We start from the raw sequence: 21,587 nt of genomic DNA on the forward strand, positions 1-21,587 counted from the left end.
CCTCAAGGACATAGCGGTTAGACTAGGAATGCAGCAAGTGATGAGGGAACCAACAAGAGCAAAAAACATACTTGGCCTCATCGTCACGGTGGATGGTACATAGTAATCGGCAGGTGGTTTCTTTGCCCTTGTTTGACCTAGTGCCACGAGACTTCATGGGTTCCAGAGTCAATGTTGGAGACTCCCAAGGCAACTCTCTTCTGACTGGATACCACCGTGCAGCCATCTCTGCTGGATCTGTCCTGGCGGTGAGATTTAAAATAATCTGGAATTAAGAATCTACTGATGACCATGAAACCATTGTCAATTGTCGGAAAAACCCATCTGGTTCACTAATGTCCTTTAGGGAAGGAAATCTGCTGTCCTTACCCGGTCTGGCCTACATGTGACTCCAGAGCCACAGCAATGTGGTTGACTCTCAACAGCCCTCCAAGGGCAACTAGGGATGGGCAATAAATGCTGGCCAGTGAATCTGTTCTGGCTTTCCATCATTAATTTGCACACGTCCAAATATGTTATTTTTTTCCTAATTTCCACCATTGAGGTTAAACAGACTGGTTTGGAGTCACTGGGTTTATTTCTACACCTTTCCTCAGAAACACATTTACAATTCTCCAGTCCTCTGGTTATAACCAGTGTCTTCGACTTGGGGATTTTCACAGTAACTTCACCGCAGTGTAAATGTAAGCCTACTTGTGACTAATAAATAATTCCCTTATCCCTCCCATCTGATCCTGGTGACTGAGACAACCTTTCTAAATCACTCTTTATTTATTTTCTACGCTCGCCTCCTCCAGGAACATTCTTGCCCCGTAGAAAGGAGTCGCTCTGCAATGGGACAGTAAATAATCATGATGTGGAGATGCTGGCGTTGGACTGGGGTAAACACAGTAAGAGTTTAACAACACCAGGTTAAAGTCCAACAGGTTTATTTGGTAGCAAAAGCCACACAAGCTTTCGGAGCCCCAAGCCCCTTCTTCAGGTGAGTGGGAATTCTGTTCACAAACAGGGCATATAAAGACACAAACTCAATTTACATGAATAATGGTTGGAATGCGAATACTTACAACTAATCCAGTCTTTAAGATACAAGCAATGTGAGTGGAGAGAGCATCTTTTTAGCCTGTCTTGATGCTCTCTCCACTCACATTGTTTGTATCTTAAAGACTTGATTAGTTGTAAGTATTCGCATTCCAACCATTATTCATGTAAATTGAGTTTGTGTCTTTATATGCCCTGTTTGTGAACAGAATTCCCACTCACCTGAAGAAGGGGCTTGGGGCTCCGAAAGCTTGTGTGGCTTTTGCTACCAAATAAACCTGTTGGACTTTAACCTGGTGTTGTTAAACTTCTTGCAGTAAATAATCCCCAAAGCGCCCAGATGAATGTAGAAACTCCATCCTCCAGGCGACGGGAGGCGCTGTGGGCTCCTCCGGGCGGCGGGAGGCGCTGTGGGGGCCTCCGAGCGGCGGGAGGCGCTGTGGGGTCCTCCGGGCGACGGGAGGCGCTGTGGGGTCCTCCGGGCGACGGGAGGCGCTGTGGGGTCCTCCGGGCGGCGGGAGGCGCTGTGGGGACCTCCGGGCGGCGGGAGGCGCTGTGGGGACCTCCGGGCGGCGGGAGGCGCTGTGGGGACCTCCGGGCGGCGGGAGGCGCTGTGGGGACCTCCGAGCGGCGGGAGGCGCCTCCTCTCTGCGGGCTGAGGATGTTCCTGAGGCCGCGGCTGCCGTGTCGCGGGATGAAAGGCCGAGGTTGCGGCACTGTGGCTTCCTGGCGCTAAGCCCCGCGGTGGGTTTGAATGAAGCCGGAGGAGGAGGAGGCCGCGGTATTTCCTGAGTCTGTGGAAGGTGAGGAGCGGGATTTGAGGGGAGCGGGGCGAAGGGCGAGGCCCTGGCGCCGGTATCTCTGAGACAATGAGTCAGGCCGAGCCTGGGGCCCGGGGATGCAGCCGCTTCCTGGGGCCCGGGGGCTGTGGGGAATTAACCCGCGGCTGCTCCGGGAGCCTGGCCCGAGTGAGTGAAGGTGCGTACCGGGCCTTGCCTGAGCGGCAGCCCCGTTAACTCCGGTTCAATGGAACCGAGAGCTGGCTGGGCCCCTGCGGCAGAGGGGGAGGGGAGGGAGGGAGGGCCATGCTCTGGGCTGGGCCGCGGGGGTCGCTGTCCTTGCAGCTCCCCGGACCTCCCAGTATCTCCTCCTCCCTTAGTCAGGGAGCTGTGTGGGGGCCTCGGCCGCTGCCAGGAGGGGCAGAGGCGGCTTCCCCAGAGACTGAGAACCGGTTCTCCCCCTTGGAAAGTTCACCTCACCCTCTCCAATTTATCCAACTCTTGGATATTTCCCTTTTGTGGAGATTTTTTAACTTTCGCCCGTCCTTTCCTCCCTTTTTTTAAGCTTCACAGAATGAGGACTCGGTGAGTTTTTTTTTGGTGGGAGGGACCCAATACAACTCCAGCTGCATCTCAAACCTTGACAGCTTTCATAGAATCCCTACAGTGCAGAAGGAGGCCATTCAGCCCATCGACTACAATCCTACCCAGGCCCTATCCCCATAACCCCATTCACCCGAGCTAGTTCCCCTGACACTAAGGGACAATTTATTATGACCAATCCACCTAACCTGTACATCTTTGGACTGTGGGAGGAAACCGGAGCACCTGGAGGAAGCCCACGCAGACACGGGGAGAACGTACACACTCCACACAGACAGTGACCCAAGCCAGGAATTGAACCTGGGTCCCTGGCGCTGTGAGGCAGCAGTGCTAGTAGTCACTGTGCCACCACAGCTTTCATTGAAACATTTTCCTTGGGTTAGAAACTTGGTTTTAAATTCCCAAGACCATTAGTTTTACCTTTAAAATCAAATCTTGGATATTTTTATCAATCTTGCAACGTAGCTTTAGTTTGAGAGATGCTTGCGACCATCCAGAGTGATGATGGTTTAATGAGTAAATGGTGTGGCACTGAGCAACATGAAGTAGGAAGGCCCTGAGTGTGTGATTACCTGAACGTGGGTCACCATAGAATTCTAGTTTGCTTCAGTGCCAAGGGCTGGGGAGTGAAAATTAATAACTCTTGCTGGCTTTTTGGAGCATTGTTGAGAATTGCAGTTGTGAGGAAGGATTGGGACAACACGGCTAAATCCAGTGCACCAATGATTCTGCTCACTCACTGTCTGACCATGCTCATGATCAAGGATTTAAAGAGGACAGTGCTCATGATTATCTATGGGCCCTTTATCACAGGAGTGGTGCTTAGCCTATATCTTAAAACTTGGTCGTTCTATCTATGCCCTGGAGTAACAGCAACTGACACTTTCACAGCACCTTTAAAGTAGTGAAATGTCTCAAAGTGCTTCACAGGAGTATAAACAAAGTATGACACTGAACCATGCCCGGATACACCTTGGCGGGCCTTGTGGCCGCCGGGCAGCGGAGGTCCCTCTACGGAGGGCTCTCCCCCAATTAAGTCGGGGACCTGGGATGGAGGGTGATGCATGCAGCAGTTCCGCATAACCGTAGAATTCACTGGTTCACGGGCTCTGAGGACTGCCCTTTCTGTGGCCTTGCGGAGACCGTGGACCATGTCTATGTTTTGTGTCTTAGGTTGCACTCTCTCTTTGTTTTCCTAAAGAACCTTTTATTGATGTTTTGTTTGCACTTCAGTCCCACGCTCCTGATCTACGGACACCTGGTGCGGAGAGGGGAGGGGAGGGATGGCGACCTCCTCGTGAACCTGCTCCTGGGCCTGGCGAAACGCGCCATTTACAGGTCCAGGCCGCGGGCGATCGAGGGGGCCGTCCATCCTGACTGTCTGCCCCTCGACCGCGGCTACGTTCGAGGCCAGATGTCCCTGGAGAGGGAGCATGTGGTGTCCACGGGCACGGTTGACGCCTTCCGTGCCCGTTGGGTACCGCAGGGGTTCGGCTGCGTTATTGACCCTGATAATCACATTTTAATTTGATGTCTTTAAGTTTCCTTTGTACTTTGATTTTTGTTCGGGCTGTTCCCCCTCCTTTTGGGGAGCTGCCCCTTTTACTTTGTCCTGACTTAATTTGAGTTTGTTTATTTGGTTTGACCTAAAAAGAGGCCACCATCTCCCCTGACCAAAATCTTGGGGGAAAAAAGGTAAATTTTAAGAACTGTCTTAAAGGAGGAGAGTGACGTAGAAAGGAGGAGAGGTGTAGCTAGGAATTTCCAGAGCTTGGGGCAAGGCAACTGAAGGCTCAGCCACCTATGGTGGAGGAATTAGTCACAAGAGGCCAGAATTAGAGGAGCACAGATATCTTGGAGGTTTGTGGCCTAGAGGACATTGTAGAGGTAGGGAGGGGTGAGGCCATGGAGGGATTTGAAAAAAGGGTGCAAATGTTAAAATTAAGACACTCTGTGAGCAGGAAGCAGAGTGAGAGCTATGAGGGCTTTGGCTCACAGGGCTTCGGTGAAAACAGGCGGAGGCAAGGAAGGTTGTTGTTTTTTTCCCAAAACTATAAAGGAACTGGCAGGTATGAGTGAGAGGCCAGTTTGCTGCATTCGGTGTGGGATGTGGGAGTTCCTGGGGACGACTTGCCTCCTGGAGGTCCATATCTGTGCCAGATGCATGGCATTGCAACTCCTGAGGGACCGTGTAAGGGAGCTGGAGCTGCGGCTCGGTGACCTCAGTTTAGTCAGGGAAAATGAGAAAATAATAGATAGAAGTTATAAGCAGCTAGTCACACTGGGACCTCAGAAGGAAGACAAGTGGGTTAGGAAGGGTAAAAGTCAGAAGGGTGATGTACCAGAAAGTACCCCAGTGGCAGTCTCCCATAATAGTAAGGGCTGGGCAACAGATGGGAGAGGGGAAGGGAGTGAGCAGTCAGTGGAGTTATCCCCTGTGGTTGACCTCCAAAATAGGTATATTGTTTTGGATTCTGTGGAGGGGGATGACCCTCCAGGGGTAAGCCACGAAGACCAGATCATCTGCACAGAGACAGGCTCAGAGGCCCAGAAGGGAAAGAAGGGGATTAGGAGAGAAATAGTGGTGGGGGATGCGATGGTTAGAGGCACGGACAGGCGGTTCTGCGGGCGTGAACGAGACTCCAGGATAGTAGTCTGCCTCCCTGGTGCCGGGGTACCGGATGTCTCCGAGAGGGTAGGAAGCATATTAAAAAGGGAAGGTAATCAAACAGATGTAATTGTACACATTGGTGAAAATGACGTAGGTAGAAAGAGCAAGGGGGTCATACGAGAGCAATTCAGGGAGATGGGTGTGAGGCTAAAAATAAGGCCTCTCGGGTAGCAATCTTTGGACTGCTCCCAGAGTCTAGTGCTGGTGAGGCCAGGAACAGGGAGATTCTACAATTGAACACGTGGCTAAAGGACTGGTGCAAGAGGGAGGGTTTCAAATTCATAGGTCATTGGGAAGTCTTCATGAGAGGATGGTATTTGTACGGAAAGGATGGGTTACACCTTAACTGGAAGGGCACAAATATCCTGGCTGGGAGTTTTGCTAGAGTGTTTCGGCAGGGTTTAAACTAGTGTGGCAGGGGGGTGGGGATCAAAACAGTCGGTCAGTAAGTACTGAGGCTGGGGTCGAGCTGGGGGCCAGGGCAAGGCTAGCTAAGAAGAAGAGCATTCTGGAGCAGGATGACCTGAGTGGGCCTGGAGGTCTGGAGTGCATCTGCTTCAATGCAAGGAGCGTAACGGGTAAGACAGATGAACTTAGGGCCTTAATGTTTACGCGGAATTTGGATGTGGTTGCGGTGATGGAGACATGGTTAAAAGAAGGACAGGACTGGCAGCTGAATATTCCGGGCTATAAGTGTTTTAGGCGAGACAGAGGAGGGGCTAAAAAAGGCGGGGGAGTAGCGGTATTAGTTAGGGAGCATATTACAGCGGTGCAGAAGGTGGACAATTTAGAGGGGTCATGTAATGAGTCGCTGTGGGTGGAGCTCAGAAACAGGAAAGGTGCAATCACTATGCTGGGGGTATACTACAGGCCACCCAACAGCCCATGGGAAGTGGAAGAACGGATATGTCAGGAGATTCTGGATATGTGCAGAAAAAATAGGGTTGTTGTAGTGGGAGACTTCAATTTCCCTGGTATAGACTGGAAAGTGCTTAGGGCTGGGGGTCTGGACGGGGAGGAATTTGTAAAATGCGTACTGGAAGGTTCTTTGGAACAGTATGTAGATAGCCTGACTAGAGAGGGGGCTATACTGGATCTAGTTCTGGGAAATGAGCCTGGTCAGGTTGTCAAAGTTTTGGTAGGGGAACATGTGGCAAATAGTGACCACAACTCTGTCAACTTTAGGATAGTAATGGACAAGGATGAGTGTTGTCCTAAGGGTAGGGTGCTAAATTGGGGGAAGGCTAACTATAGCTGGATTAGGCAGGAATTTGGTGGCCGTTGATTGGGAGAGGCTGTTCGGGGGTAAGTCCACGTCCGGCATGTGGGAGTCTTTTAAGGAACAGTTGATAAGGCTGCAGGACAGGCATGTGCCTGTAAATAGGAAAGGTAGGACTCGAGAGCTGTGGATAACCAGGGAAATTGAGGATCTGATCAAAAGGAAAAGGGAGGCGTACGTTAGGTCCAGGCAACTGAAAACAGATGGAGCTCAGGAGGAATACAGAGAGAGTAGGAAAGAACTCAAACGGGGAGTTAGAAGGGCAAAAAGAGGTCACAAAATGTTTTTGGCAGACAGGATTAAGGAGAACCCTAAGGCATTTTATTCATATATTAGGAACAAAAGAGCTGTCAGGGAAAAAGTCGGACCTCTCGGGGACAAAGGAGGGGAATTATGCTTAGAACCCAAGGGAATAGGGGAGATCCTAAATGAATACTTTGCATCGGTATTCACAAAAGAGAGGGACTTGTTGTCTGGGAGTGTCTCAGAGGGAGGTGTTGACCCGTTAGAGAGAATCTCCATTACAAGGGAGGAAGTGTTAGGTTTTTTAGGTAACATTAAAACTGACATCCCCAGGGCCTGATGGCATCTATCCTAGACTGCTCAGGGAGATGAGAGATGTAATTGCTGGGCCTCTGACGGAAATCTTTGTCTCGTCATTGGACACAGGTGAGGTCCCTGAGGATTGGAGGATAGCGAATGTGGTACTGTTATTTAAGAAGGGCAGCAGGGATAACCCGGATAATTATAGGCCAGTGAGCTTGACGTCCGTGGTAGGGAAGTTGTTGGAGAGGATTCTTAGAGACAGGATGTATGCGCATTTAGAACAGAACAATCTCATTAGTGACAGACAGCATGGTTTTGTAAGTGGGAGGTCGTGCCTTACAAATTTGATGGAGTTTTTTGAGGAAGTGACAAAAACGGTTGACGAAGGAAGGGCCGTGGATGTCGTCTATATGGATTTCAGTAAGGCATTTGACAAAGTCCCTCATGGCAGGTTGGTTAAGAGTTAAGGCTCATGGGATACAAGGAGAGGTGGCTGGATGGGTAGAAGACTGGCTTGGCCACAGGAGACAGAGGGTAACAGTCGAAGGGTCTTTTCCGGCTGGAGGTCTGTGACCAGTGGTGTTCCGCAGGGCTCTGTACTGGGACCTCTGCTATTTGTGATATATATAAATGATTTGGAAGAAGGTGTAACTGGTGTTATCTGCAAGTTTGCATTTGACACGAAGATGGCTGGACTTGCGGATAGCGATGAACATTGTCGGACAATACAGCAGGATATAGAGAGGCTGGAAAATTGGGCGGAGAAATGGCAGATGGAATTTAATCCAGATAAATGCGAAGTGATGCATTTTGGAAGAACTAATGTAGGGGGAGTTATACAATAAATGGCAGAGCCATCAAGAGTATAGAAACACAGAGGGACCTAGGTGTGCAAGTCCACAAATCCTTGAAGGTGGCAGCACAGGTGGAGAAGGCGGTGAAGAAGGCATATGGTATGCTTGCTTTTATAGGACGGGGTATAGAGTATAAAAGCTGGAGTCTGATGTTGCAGCTGTATAGAACGCTGGTTAGGCCGCATTTGGAGTACTGCGTCCAGTTCTGGTCACCGCACTACCAGAAGGATGTGGAGGCTTTTGAGAGAGTGCAGAGAAGGTTTACCAGGATGTTGCCTGGTATGGAGGGTCTTAGCTATGAGGAGAGATTGGGTAAACTGGGCTTGTTCTCCCTGGAAAGATGGAGAATGAGGGGAGACCTAATAGAGGTGTACAAAATTATGAAGGGGATAGATAGGGTGAACAGTGGGAAGCTTTTTCCCAGGCCGGAGGTGACGATCACGAGGGGTCACGGGCTCAAGGTGAGAGGGGCGAAGTATAACTCCGATATCAGAGGGACGTTTTTTACACAGAGTGGTGGGGGCCTGGAATGCGCTGCCAAGTAGGGTGGTGGAAGCAGACACGCTGGCATCGTTTAAGACTTACCTGGATAGTCACATGAGCATTCTGGGAACGGAGGGATACAAACGAATGGTCTAGTTGGACCAATGAGCGGCACCTGTTTCCTGTGCTGTACTGTTCTTTGAATCAGAAACTGACTTTGGTCAGAGCACAGGTGATAGAATGAAACTTGCTGCAAGCTCAGCACAGCAGCAGAAAAAGATCTTTCCATTTGCAGTGTTTGGGTGGATACGAGTTCTGTTCTGTGTATGATTCATATACGTTTGGGACATCTTTAATTAAATTGTGTAAAAACTATGCAAATATCTTCACTGTACAGTCAATGTGCATTGAGTTTCCAGCTTGTGTAAATGAAAGCAGCTGAAGTTAGTTTGACAGATGGTAAATATTCCAGTGATGAGTTGGAGACATTCAGTGGTATTTGCCCTTTTGACATCAGTAGTACAGATTGGCCACGTAGCTTTTGGAGTTTTATACCTTGTACTTCCGTTTCTTCTATTTATTACATTCTATAATCATCCTTGTGTAATCACGGAATTTGATAGTTGTAGTAAATTACACATGCAGCTTTAAGGTAGGATTTAGGATGGTTTCTTTCCCCGGGTCTATGCCTCTCAGATCTTTGACTGGGACTTATGCAGCGAATATGGGACAGCATCCAGTTGCTTCGACTGATCTAGTGAACAGACTGACTGTTAGCATGTCTGATAATTTAGCTATGAGTGGTAAGTCATGTTTACGGCATGTTTTAGTCAGCTGGATGAATGTTGAGTCTGGAAGCACTGACTCTCTTAGTTTCTGTCAGTGTGTATTTCTTGAAACATTTATAGCTACTGTGCTTCATTTCACACGAGGTTTATGCTGCAGAGAATTAGTACAGAGGAAGATGGGAAGAATTTGTTTAACAGCAGTCTGATTTCCTATCACTTGGTGCATGTAAATATTGTTGCCATGGTCACACAAGGCAGTGTGTGTAAATTGGTACCATTTGTTCACGGGAATGATTAGCGCATCAGTGTTTTAATTCCAGTTATGGATATCAAGACAAGAGATTGACTTAGGTTTCAGCAATCCTCAGCTCCTTTGATTTAGTAAATTCTAGAATTTAAAATTAGGCCATGTTGACTGAAGGGAGCCACTTGGTCCATTGTGCGATACTCAAAGAACTATCAACTCTGCCAATTCCCATCATTTATATTTTCCAAATATATACCTAATTTCCTCTTAAATTCAGTTTCAGCCGATACAGTGATGTGGAATTCCCTTTCTAAACTGTGCTACCTCCACCTACTTCTCTTTATGAAATCTCTCCATGCGAGACCTTTGAAACCAATTTTTTTCAACCTCCACTAATATCCCATCTTTCAGTCTGGTATCCATTCTTGTCTAGTTACACATTTGTGAAGCCCCTTGGCCTATTTTCCTCCATGGAAGGTTGCTGTATAAATGCAACAAGTGCTTAAGTGGACCTGGGAATGTTCGTATAATTGACAACTGTTTGCTGCAATCGCTGATGGATACCTGTGGGTGCTAAATCATAGCGTCGTAGGGGTCTGCAGCACAGAAAAGGCCCTTCAGCCCATCACATCTACGCCAGTCAAAAACACCCACCTAGCTATTTTAATCCCTTTTCCCAGCACTTGGCTCATTGCCTTATGTGCCTTGGCATTGCACATGCACATCGAAATACTTCTTAAATATTGTGAGGTCTCTGCCTCCACTGTCCTTTTCAGGCAGTGAGTTCCAGGGTCCCATCACCCTCTGGTGAAAAAGTATTTCCTCACATCCCCACTAAACCTCCTGCCCCTTAACAAAAGATTCCAAGGCACCAAATTGAAATAATGCAGAGGGGTTTTCTCTAATACCCTGGCCAATATTTATCCCTTAATCAACATTACTTCAAAAATAAAACATTTTAAAAAATCATTCATAGGATATGGACCTTGCTAGCTGGGCCAACATTTATTGCCAATTCCTGATTGTTCTTGAATTGAGTGGCATGCTAGGCCATTTCAGAGTCAATCCCATGCTATGGATCTGGAGTCACGTGTAGGCCAGACCAGGTAAGGATGGCAGATTTCCTTCCCTAAAGGACATTAGTGAACCAGATGAGTTTTTACGACGATTGACAATGGTTTCACGGTCGTCGTTAGACTGTTAATTCCAGATTTTCATTGAATCCCAATTTTGCCACCTGCTTTGGGAGGATTTGAACCCGGCTCCCCAGGGCATTACCCTGTGCCTTGATTACTAGCCCAGTGACAATACCACTATGCCACCGCCTCCCCTACAAAACTAAAAAACAAAATAGATTCAGATTATCTGAATTATTATCCTATACACTCTGTGATGCCTTACTGTTTGCAAACCGGTTAAGGCATATTCTACATTATGACATTGACTACACTTCCAAGATCACCTGGAGATGTCCTGAGACTATGAAAGGTGCTGTGGAAATGCATATCTTTCTTTGATTGTAATTTATTTTAAACATATTAAGACATAAAATCTACCTGTTTGACCAATCTTTAATTACCTGTCATAGAATCTCGATGGTACAGAAGGAGACCATTCAGCCTATTGAGTGGTAACTGCTATGCACTGACTCTCTGACAGAGTCTATTGTCACTTTAACAAAGAACATTCTAACCCAAAAGTCTTTCAATTTAAATAAGACATTCTACTTTGCATTTCCAGCATTAGTTTTAGACTTCAAGTCAAAGTCCGATCACTAGTCAATTGGGAAGCTTCAACTGACCAACCGTCACTTGCAGACAGCTGCTTTGAATCTCCAGTCACCACCTAGAATCCATAGGATCCCTACAGTGCCGACAAGGCCATTCGGCTCATCGAGTCTGCACTGACTCTCCAACAGAGCGTCTTGCCCAGGCCCTCCACCCCTCCCCACACATTCACCATGGCTGATCCATCTAACCCACGCTTCTTGGGACACCAAAGGGCAATTTAGCATGGCCAATCCGCCTAGCCTGCACATCTTTGGACTGCGGGAGGAATCCGGAGCAACTGGAAGAAACCCATGTAGTAACGGGGAGAGCGTGCAAATTCCACACAATCACCCAAGGCCAGAATTGAACCTGGGCCCCTGGCACTGTGAGGCAGCAGTGGTAACTGCTATGCCACCGTGCCGCCCCTCAGGCAGCATCCTAACATCTCAGTTTTTGGCTTGGCATCTACTTCTTATCCGATTATACTTTGTTGAAGCAACTTGAAATACCTTTTCACATTAAAGCTGTTACAGAAGCACAAGTGGCTGTAAATCTTTACACATTTCACTAGGTCTCTACCATTTTTTTATTTTCTCAACAACCAGAGAGAAGCGAACATTGGAGTTGTAGCATTTTAAATGGACGTTTATCCAAATAGTAAGATCCTTAAGAGTGAAGACAGCGGGAAACTTGAGCACTCAGATACTTACACACCTAAATGCTAGAGTGCATGAAGAAAAGACGATCAAAAAACAATTGGGTATCATGATTTATTATACAGAACAAAACAATGTGTTACTTTAGACAAGATAATGAGTCAAGGTGCAGGGTTTGAATCTCACTCCAGTCAACCACAGTGAGTGGAAACCAGAGCTCCAACTCTGAATTCAATGCGACACCAGTGGGTGTGGGAGCCCATAAAACCTTCCCATCATATAGAATCTTTATAAAATATTGCTCTGCCCAGGCTTGTGTCATGAACTCTGGACTGTTATCTGAGCCCAATACATTTCACTTAAATGTTGAAGGAAAGTGCACTGGCAGTCTTATTATTTGCACTCTCAACCTTCCATAATTTTAAGAATTTCTATTTGGTAGTTAATCTTTATTTGAGTTTTTTTAAGCATTCTGATTTTTTTTTGTCTTCCATATGAATTAGGAACAGGAGTAGGCCACTCGGCCCCCTGAGCCAGCTCCACCATTCAGTCCAATTATGGCTGTAATATCCTTCCTGCTGTGGAATGGGTAGAATCACACACAACTTCAGCTAGTGCCTAATCATTGTCTTGTCTCAGTAAACACCAGGTTAAAGTCCAACAGGTTTATTTGGTAGCAAAAGCCACTAGCTTTCGGAGCGCTTGCTGCTCCTTCATCAGGTAAGTGGGATTTCAGTTCACAAACAGGGCATATAAAGACACAAACTCAATTTACAAAATAATGGTTGGAATGCGAGTCTTTACAGGTAATCAAGTCTTAAAGGTACAGACAATGTGAGTGGAGAGAGGGTTAAGCACAGGTTAAAGAGGTGTGAATTGTCTCCAGCCAGGACTGTTAGTGGGATTTTGCAAGCGCAGGCAAGTCGTGGGGGTTACAGATAGTGTGACATGAACCCAAGATCCTGGTTGAGGCCGTCCTCGTGTGTGCAGAACTTGACTATCAGTCTCTACTCAGCAACTCTGCGCTGTTGTGTGTCGTGAAGGCCGCCTTGGAGAACGCTTACCCGGAGATCAGAGGCCGAATGCCCGTGACCGCTGAAGTATTCCCCATATACACAGGATCTGCTCAGATGAGGAGGATCACAACAGACACCTACAGACGCTGAAAGATGCTCTCCTGAGAACAGGATATGGCTGAACAAGAACAGCTTCTTCCCTGCTGCCATCAGACTTTTGAATGGACTTCCCTTGCATTAAGTTGATCGTTCTCTACACCTTAGCTATGACTGTAACACTACATTCTGCACTCTCTCTATGAAAGGTATGTTTTGTCTGTATAGCGCGCAAGAAACAGTACTTTTCACTGTAGGCTAATACATGTGACAAATCAAATCAAAGACCTATCATTCTCCATACCTATCTTAAAACTAAGGAGTTGGAATGTCTTGTTGAAGTTGTACAAGACATTAATAAGGCCACACTTGGAATACGGTGTGCAATTCTGGTCACCCTATTATAGAAAGGATATTATTAAACTAGAAAGAGTGCAGAAGAGATTTACTAGGATGCTACCGGACTTGATGGATTGAGTTATAAGGAGAGGCTGGATAGACTGGGACTTTTTTCTCCAGAGCATAGGAGGCTGAGGGGTGATCTTAGAGGTCTATAAAATAATGAGGGGCACAGATCAGCGAGATAGTCAATATCTTTTCCCAAAGGTAGGGAAGTCTAAAACTAGAGGGCATAGGTTTAAGGTGAGAGATATAAAAGAGTCCAGAGGGGCAATATTTTCACACAGAGGGTGGTGAGTGTCTGGAACAAGCTGCCAGAGGTAGTAGTAGAGGCGGGTACAATTTTGTCTTTTAAAAAGCATTTAGATAGTTACATGGGTACTATGGGTATAGAGGGATATGGGCCAAATGCGGGCAATTGGGATTAGCTTAGGGGTTTTAAAAAAGAAAGGGCGGCATCGACAAGTTGGGCCGAAGGGCCTGTTTCCATGCTGTAAACTTCTATGACTCTATACCCAATTGTCTTTTGATAGCCTTTTCTTCATGCACTTTAGCATTTAGTTGTGTAAGTATCTGAGTGCTTGAGTTTCCCTCTCCCTCTCTGTTAAGGATCTTACTATTTGGATAAACTTCCATTTTAGTTTTATTCCAAAATGAAGCTACTTCTAGTCTTCTAGATTTCTATTCAGTTTGTCATTTTCCCAGTCTGGTATTGTGCCTATGCCCATATGATTCATTTTTTTAAATGAGAAACAGTTTACAGAGAAGTCATGCTCTCCACAGATGATGATGATTTACACCCTAAATTTACAAGAAAGAACAAACTTTGCACAAGATCTTAACTGCATGGTCAGAACATCTCGGCACCATACACCAATCTGAATTGTGTATAAAGAGCAGTCATTGTAATGTGACTGCTTTTCAGATCTATACTTTTGTAGCGATGCTTTGTGTGCATCTACTACAAGGATTTGGTAATGGTGCTTAAAATGAGAACTTGCCTGGGTTCTTTGCTCAGTTTCTGCTGAGTAGGAATGAGTGGGAGCTCTATGATTAGCCTGAGTGCATAGGACTGGGGAGGAAACGAATATTCTGCAGGTCACACTTTATGGATGTTAACCCACGCCCATCAAGAAGGTGCTTCTGAACTAGGGCTGGGCTAATATCTGGGTTAGGCTGTGCTGCAAAGTCCTGCCTGACCATCATGTCCTCATTCATTTTTCTTAGTGTGGGAGAATCTAGAATTAGGGGTCACTGTTTAAAAATAAGGGGTTGCTCATTTAAGGTTGAGATGAAGAGAATTTATTTCTGAGGGCTGAGAGTCTCTGGAACACTCTTCCTTAAAAGGCAGTGAAGCAGAGTCTTTGATATTTTCAAGGCAGAGCTAGATAGAATCTTGATTAACTAGCGGCTAAAAGGTTAACAGGAATATTTGGGAATGTGGAGTTGAGGTTACAACCAGATCAGCCATGATATTGAATGGTGGAGCAGGCTCGAGAGGGCCGAGTGACCTATTCGTAACGTGTATGTTTATATAGAGACTGCACAGAAACAGGTCACTCAAACCCAATGTATTACTTTTGAAGTAGAGTCAACGTTGCTTGTGAGGAATTGGTGGATAGTTTCCTCATGGTTTCCACTTGGCAAATAAACTGAGTGACCGTTTATCAATGACCACCACTGGCAGCTGGCCCTACGCTTTTGGATTCCTTCTCTAAACATATCCACTTTCTACCCTCTCTTAATTACATTTTAACCAAGCTTTTGATCACCTGCCCTCCTATCCAAAGATGTGCTGGTTAACTGGATTGGCCATGATAAATTGCCCCTTAGTGTCTGGGGGACTAGCTAGGGCAAAAGCATGGGATTATGGGGATAAGGTCTGGGTGGGATTGTGGTTGGTGCAGACTTGATGGGCCGTATGGCCTCCGGCACGGTAGGATTCTATGATTCTATTCAAGTGGCTTGGAATCACAATTTATTTGTTAACTCTCTGCCTTGGATGTTTTACTATATTAAAAGTGCTACATAAATGATAGTTAATTTCTTTTCAATAGTTCATAAAAATAGCACAGAGCTCTGGATCCTTTCTCCACCAGGGATTCAGGCCCCTAGCTTAACGCCTCAACCAAAAGACAGCTTCTCCAATATTGCAGCAAGTATTCCGTACTGTCTTTAAGTGTCAGCCTAGGTTCCGTCCGAAGTAGGACTTGTACTCAACCTTCTGATTTCCCAGTGAGAAAGCTGCCGTTGGACTAAACTGAAGCGCACAACTATTTTAGGATCAGGAAGTTTTTTGTCAGGTTTTGTAGCCAATCACAGGAAACAAATACAGTTCAAGGGCCAAACCTTCCTCCTTTGCAAATTCCTTCAGCCAAATAGGCAGATTGGCATGAGCCCACGAAAATCTCCCCACCATCCCCAAAGGGAACCTTAGCAAGACTGGTATTTGGCCTGCAGTTGTTAATGGGAATGTATTCAACTTCTAGAATGACACTCAGCATTAAAGGCAAGAAACAACTTACATTTCTATAACACCCTTCACAGCATTTTGACCTCTAAAAAGGTTTTACAACCATTTAGGTACTTCTAAAGTATAAGTCACTGTTGCAGTGCAGGAGCCAATCCCAGTGAGGCGAATTACAGTGGGGGAGGAGCAATGGGGCCATTCAGCGAGAGAGAGGAGGAGCGGGGCCACTCAATGAAAGAGAGGAGGAGCGGGGCCACTCAGTGAGAGAGAGGAGCAGCGGGGCCACTCACAGTGAAAGAGAGGAGCAGCGGGGCCACTCGCAGTGAGAGCGAGGAGCAGCGGGGCCACTCGCAGTGAGAGAGAGGAGCAGCGGGGCCACTCACAGTGAAAGAGAGGAGCAGCGGGCCACTCACAGTGAGAGAGAGGAGCAGCGGGGCCACTCACAGTGAGAGAGAGGAGCAGCGGGGCCACTCACAGTGAGAGAGAGGAGCAGCGGGGCCACTCACAGTGAGAGAGAGGAGCAGCGGGGCCACTCACAGTGAGAGAGAGGAGCAGCGGGGCCACTCACAGTGAAAGAGAGGAGGAGCGGGGCCACTCGCAGTGAGTGGGGGGGCTGGCATTTGCATTGAGTGGCCAGTGCCACGCTCATGAGGGTGGCACTGCACTTTATAAATACCAGAGAAAAAGAGAAGTCAAAGGGAAGCAGAAAGGAGGAGAGTAGGAATGTGTGGGTGTGTGCGCTTGTACGTCTTACACACATGCAACAGAACCTGGTCTAAAGTTGTCTTGGACCCTTTGCCTGAATGGTAGTTGGTGTGCCACAGCCATCTCAAGTTAAAAGAACCCACAGACAGGTATCTTCCACTTCTTAGCATGAACACCAGGACCCTCATGGACAACCCTAATAGCAACCGACTGGAACAATTCCTGCTGTCATTGCCCAGGAGCTCGGGCGTTTCGACATTGACATCACCACCCTAAGCAAGACCTGGTAGGCAGGGGAAGATCAGCTCAAGGACCAAGGTGATGGTTACACCTTCTCGGAAGGTAAACCAGTAGAGGATCTCCGCCTCCAAGAACTTAGCATCGCCATTAAAAGCAAACTTGTTGGCCTTTCAGGGACTCCTTGCGGGATAAACGAATACCTCATGATTCTTCGGCTCACCCTCGTCCAGAACCTGTGCTCTACAGTCTTTGGCATGTATGCCCCGACACTGGAAGCTACAGACAAGTCCAAAGAGGAATTTCATTTTGGCCTTGAACAATCCTTGGTCCGAATCCCAACAGGTGACAAGTTGATCCTCCTTGACTTCTTCCCAAAGTTGGAAAGGAGACAGACCTCTAGGGATGTGTGATTGGCAGAGAGCGGGTCGGGAAATCCAACACCAAGGTACTGTACTCCTGACAAAGTGTCGAGAACACGGCCTTATTCCATCAGAGAGCCAAGTACAGAGCCTCATGGGAACACCCTTGTTCCAAGCACTGGCACCTGCTGGACTACCTCATTGTCCGATGTGAGACCACAAAGACGTGCATATCACCAGCATTATGACAGGAGCCAACCACTGCTGGACGGATTACCAGCTAATCTGCTCTGTGATCAACATCAATGTAGCCCCAAAGCAGTGACGGCCACAGAAACAACGCTGCAGGAAAAATCAACGCTGAGACACTCAAAGACCCTGATAAGAGAGCTCTATTCAGCCAACACCTCACTGCCAAACCAGCGGCTCCCAGTGACCCAGAGCGTCCCCTGTGCCTGGTCTGCCCTCAAGGCTTCCATAAGCAGCACCTGCGATGGGTTGACCCGGAAACACCAAGACTGGTTCAATGAGATGACCGGGAGATCCAGGAGCTGATTGGTTGCAAATGCAAGACTTTTCTGAACCTGAAACAGCAATTGAACTCGAGAGCAAGAAAGCAGCTCTATAGACAGCTGATGGCTGAGGTCCAGCAAAAACCCACAACCTAAAGAACAGGTGGTGGGTGGAGAAAATGCAGGAGATCCAACAATTAGCTGACATGACATACAAGGTTTCTTTACCCAGTCAAGAGCACCAATGGCCCAAGGCCTCACCCCATTGCTGCCCAAGAACAGAGAAGCAGTCAGCACCTGCTGGAAGGAACACTTTGGAGACGATCTTAACAGAGACTCTGGGTGGGATTTTCCAGCTGTGCTCGCACCAAGACTAGAAAATTCCATCATCTGCAAGAAAGTCTGAGTCAGACTGCAGTAACTGCAGAGGAATTTCCCTGCTGTTGACCACAGGGAAGGTAATCACAAGAGTCTTCCTTAATCGCCTCCCCCCTGTGGCTGAAGAACTCCGAGTCACAATGCAGCTTCCGCCAACTGAGACACAAGACATGATCTTCAACATGTGACAATTACTAGAGAAATGCAGGGAACCCCACCAACCCTTGCACATGACCGCCTTTAACCTCATGGAGGCCTTTGACACAGTCAACTGCGAGGAATTATGGAGCGTCCTCCTCTGTTTTGACTGCCCCCAAAAGTTTCTCATCTCTTCTCACGATGACATGCGAACCACTATTCGGACCAATGGATCCACCACAGACCCAATTCACATTCTGATCTCACATTTCACTGCTGAGCACAAGCTGAAGCCAAGTGTTGACAGTGGAAGGAGTGCGTGGCACCCCACACCCGCTCCGCGAACCACCGTCTGCCCCACCTTTAACAGAGACTGTAGATCGCATACTGGACTCTTCAGTCATCTGAGAACTCACTTTTAGTTTGGAAGCAAATCATCCTCGACTCGGAGGGAACTGCCTAAAAACAAGTGGGGAATGTGACAGCCAGGGTGCGCACAGGCAAGGTTGTGCAAACAGCACACTAATGTCCAGATAACCTAGTTTTAGGGAAGATGGGTGTCTTGTCCAAGATACTGGAGAGGACTCCGCAGCTGTTGTGTAAATAGGGTTGTTCCATGGGAGGTTTGTAACTGGTTGAATAGGCAGACTGCTAGGTCCTCAGTTTAATGTTTAATCTGAAAGACGTCACCTCTGAGGGTGTTGCACTCCCTCTACTGCACTGTAATGTCAGCCTAGATTTTGTGCTTAGTCTTTAAATCAACAAAACTAGCTGATTTGAGAGTGCTACCAGCTGAACCACAGCTAAATAGTTTTAAGCTACTCTGTTGAAAGTGACTCGACTCTAAAGTGATAGGGTTTGATGTTGCAGTTATTGCACTGGAGTGATAACCTAGAAGCTGAGTTTATTTCAGTGTCAAATTAAATTGAGTAGATCTTGGAATTTGCCTCTCGGCCTTTTGGCTAAGATCAAGTGTAGTTAGTCTGCTAAATTTTTTTTTAATACTTTTCCAATTCAGAGTCTCAATAAGTTGAGACATTTCAGATCCAGGCTGACAAGACAGGGCGAGCGACCAAACCACCCTGTCCTGGGCCTGATCTACATGAGCCAAGCTGATTGGAGAAGGGGGAGGTTCCTCCTCCAAGACTTGAGCTCATTTGCATCTTAGCCAAAAGGCCGAGATGCCGCTTTTAAAAATTGCTTCATATGAAACATACGAAGCTTCAATGTAACCCAATGACCTCAACCAAGTGCAGCATCCTCTCCATATTACACTTGATCTTAGCCAAAAGGCCGAGAAGTGTAGTCTGCTAATGCTGCACTTGGTAGTGGTCATTGGGTCACATTATAAGCTTCATATGTTTCATATGAAGCAATTTTTAAAAGCGGTATCTTGGCCTTTTGGCTAAGATGCAAATGAGATCAAGCCTTGGAGGAGGAATTCTCCGCCTCCTCCAATCAGCTTGGCACATGTAGATCAGGCCCAAGACAGGGTAGAGGATTGCATGCCCTGTCTTGTCAGCCTGGATCGGAAATGTCTCAACTTGTTGAGACTCTGAATTGGACTTGATTTGATTGAATTGGAAAAGTATAAAAAAAAAGATCTTGGAATTTGTGGGATGACACTATGGAACTCATGAGAATAATCCAACAGTCCTTCAAGGCAGAAGGCACTGCTCAGTCTGTCCTTCTCATCACTAAAGTCATTGAGTTGTAAAAACAATCTCTCTCGATGGACCATCATCAGTATCTCTGTAGCTTCGAATTGGCAGTAATTTGTCTGTTGCTCACAATCTGAGAGCTATAAAAACAGACTGCTTACTGTCTTGGTTTGCAGTTTGAATTTATTAAATTCCAAATGTGGGGCAGCCTTTTAAATGTTCCCTCCTGTTGATCATTTTTGCTTTTGTAGGAGGATAGAAGGACTAGACTGCATCAGTATTGCTGCATAATGACTTGTCAAGAGGAGACCTAAAAATAGGAAGGAATCAGCAGCGAGTCAATTTTCATTTCCTCCAGCTAGAAGTTGGATCTTACGGGAGGTAAAGGCTGGAATTCCAGCCTAGGGATCTCCGTGTTGCACTGTTCTTTTTGCAGTGTTGTAGTTTTTATTTTAAGAGTAGACCCCCAGACCATGCTGTTCAGAGCCTTTGGTTATAGGTGAGTCCATATAAACTTTGTGTTCTAGTACTAGTGCCTGCGAGCAAGTTTTCGCTCTGCTAATTTCTGTTCAGTAGCTGTCTGTGTCCGTAGATACCTAGTTATGGACAAGCTGTTGCAAAAGACACAGGGATGGAACTGATTTGGTAAGTGTGCTGTTATCAGATCTGGTTTCCAGATTGAGAGTAACATTGGCAGAATCCCCCGAACAGATTACATGTTTGTCCCCTCTCTTTGGATTGTGTAACATGTGCGATTTAAGGAGCAAGGGAGAAAATTTGGTTTGGCATTATTTAACATGACTTGTCACTTGCATATATGTGGGGTATATTGATCTCAAAATAGCAATTTGTTATCAACATGAACGTATTATATTTGTTTTCCTAACCAAGAAGTTCTTTGACCTTCCTGTAAGCAATTTTTAAAGGGGCTTCAGGTACTCTGGAAGCACCCATCTAATAATTTAAATTAGAATGTGGTGCACATTAAAAAATAATTGATGGATTAAATTGGAGGCTAGTAACTTATTTATAGCTGAATCAGCTGTTAGGAACTTTTCTGGTAAAGGAGCTCTTGGTACCAAAACTGCACAAGTATTTTCAACAACCTGCACCTAACCGTGTCTAGAATTCCTCACAATTCAAAGTGCTCAAGATCAAGGGAAAATCAGTGCAGGAAGGGAAATTGGAGGGTCCGAAAATGGAGCATTATGTTTGACAAAGGCTTCTGCAAGCAAACTGGAAGGGAGCAAGAAGAAGCCTGCGATGGAGAAGTGAGGGTGGGTACAGGGATATGAGGCTGGATATCATTGAAGTAGGGTATGAAAAGACTATGGAAAGTTTAAAAGGTATGGGTAATTTTAAACCCAGCCTGTTAGGCATGGAGAGGCATATTTGAGACATCATGTGAGGACATATGAATAGAGCATTTTGAATGAGTTGTAAATGGGAGCAGATTAAAGCGGTGGACAGCCTAAAAAAATGTTGAAGTGGAACCGTGAAAGGTGGGTTAGAAGGTGCTGTCAGTAGCAGTGGTCGAAATACTGCTATTCAATAGCACATCGTTGTGTTGATTGACTAAGATTGTCCAAAGATGTGCGGGTTAGGTTGATTGGCCAAACTCAATTGCCCCTTAGTGTCCCGGGATGCGTAGATTAGGGGGATTAGCGGGTAAATATGAGGGTTAGAGGGATTAGCGGGTAAATACGTAGGGATACGGGAATAAGGTCTGGGTGGGATTGTTGTCGGTGCAGACTCGATGGGCCGAATGGCCTCTTTCAGCACTAGGGTTTCTATGACTATCCATATGTGAGCCTAACCAGTGAGTTTAGAGAGGCCTTTTCAACACGTGGACATTATAAATAACACCCCCCACTCTTTTCTCCCCCGCTCTTTGTCC

At 46.6% G+C, this 21,587-nt stretch overlaps 1 protein-coding gene across 8 annotated transcripts in view; it reads left to right on the forward strand.

The window, feature by feature from the left end:
• The first annotated feature begins 1,540 nt into the window (after nucleotides 1-1,540).
• Nucleotides 1,541-21,587, forward strand: part of dpp9 (dipeptidyl-peptidase 9) — a 101,249-nt gene continuing 81,202 nt past the window's right edge. For 2 of the 8 annotated variants that reach the window (XM_078198181.1, XM_078198180.1), the window contains exon 1: nucleotides 1,655-1,844. The gene's annotated coding sequence lies outside the window, so the exon portion shown is untranslated. Of the gene's footprint in view, nucleotides 1,845-21,587 lie in introns of all 8 variants that reach the window. The other 6 variants (XM_078198175.1, XM_078198183.1, XM_078198177.1 and 3 more) reach the window with 6 other exon arrangements.

This window comes from Mustelus asterias, chromosome 26 (assembly GCF_964213995.1).
Source record: "Mustelus asterias chromosome 26, sMusAst1.hap1.1, whole genome shotgun sequence".
In the NCBI taxonomy this organism is placed as follows: Eukaryota; Metazoa; Chordata; class Chondrichthyes; order Carcharhiniformes; family Triakidae; genus Mustelus; species Mustelus asterias.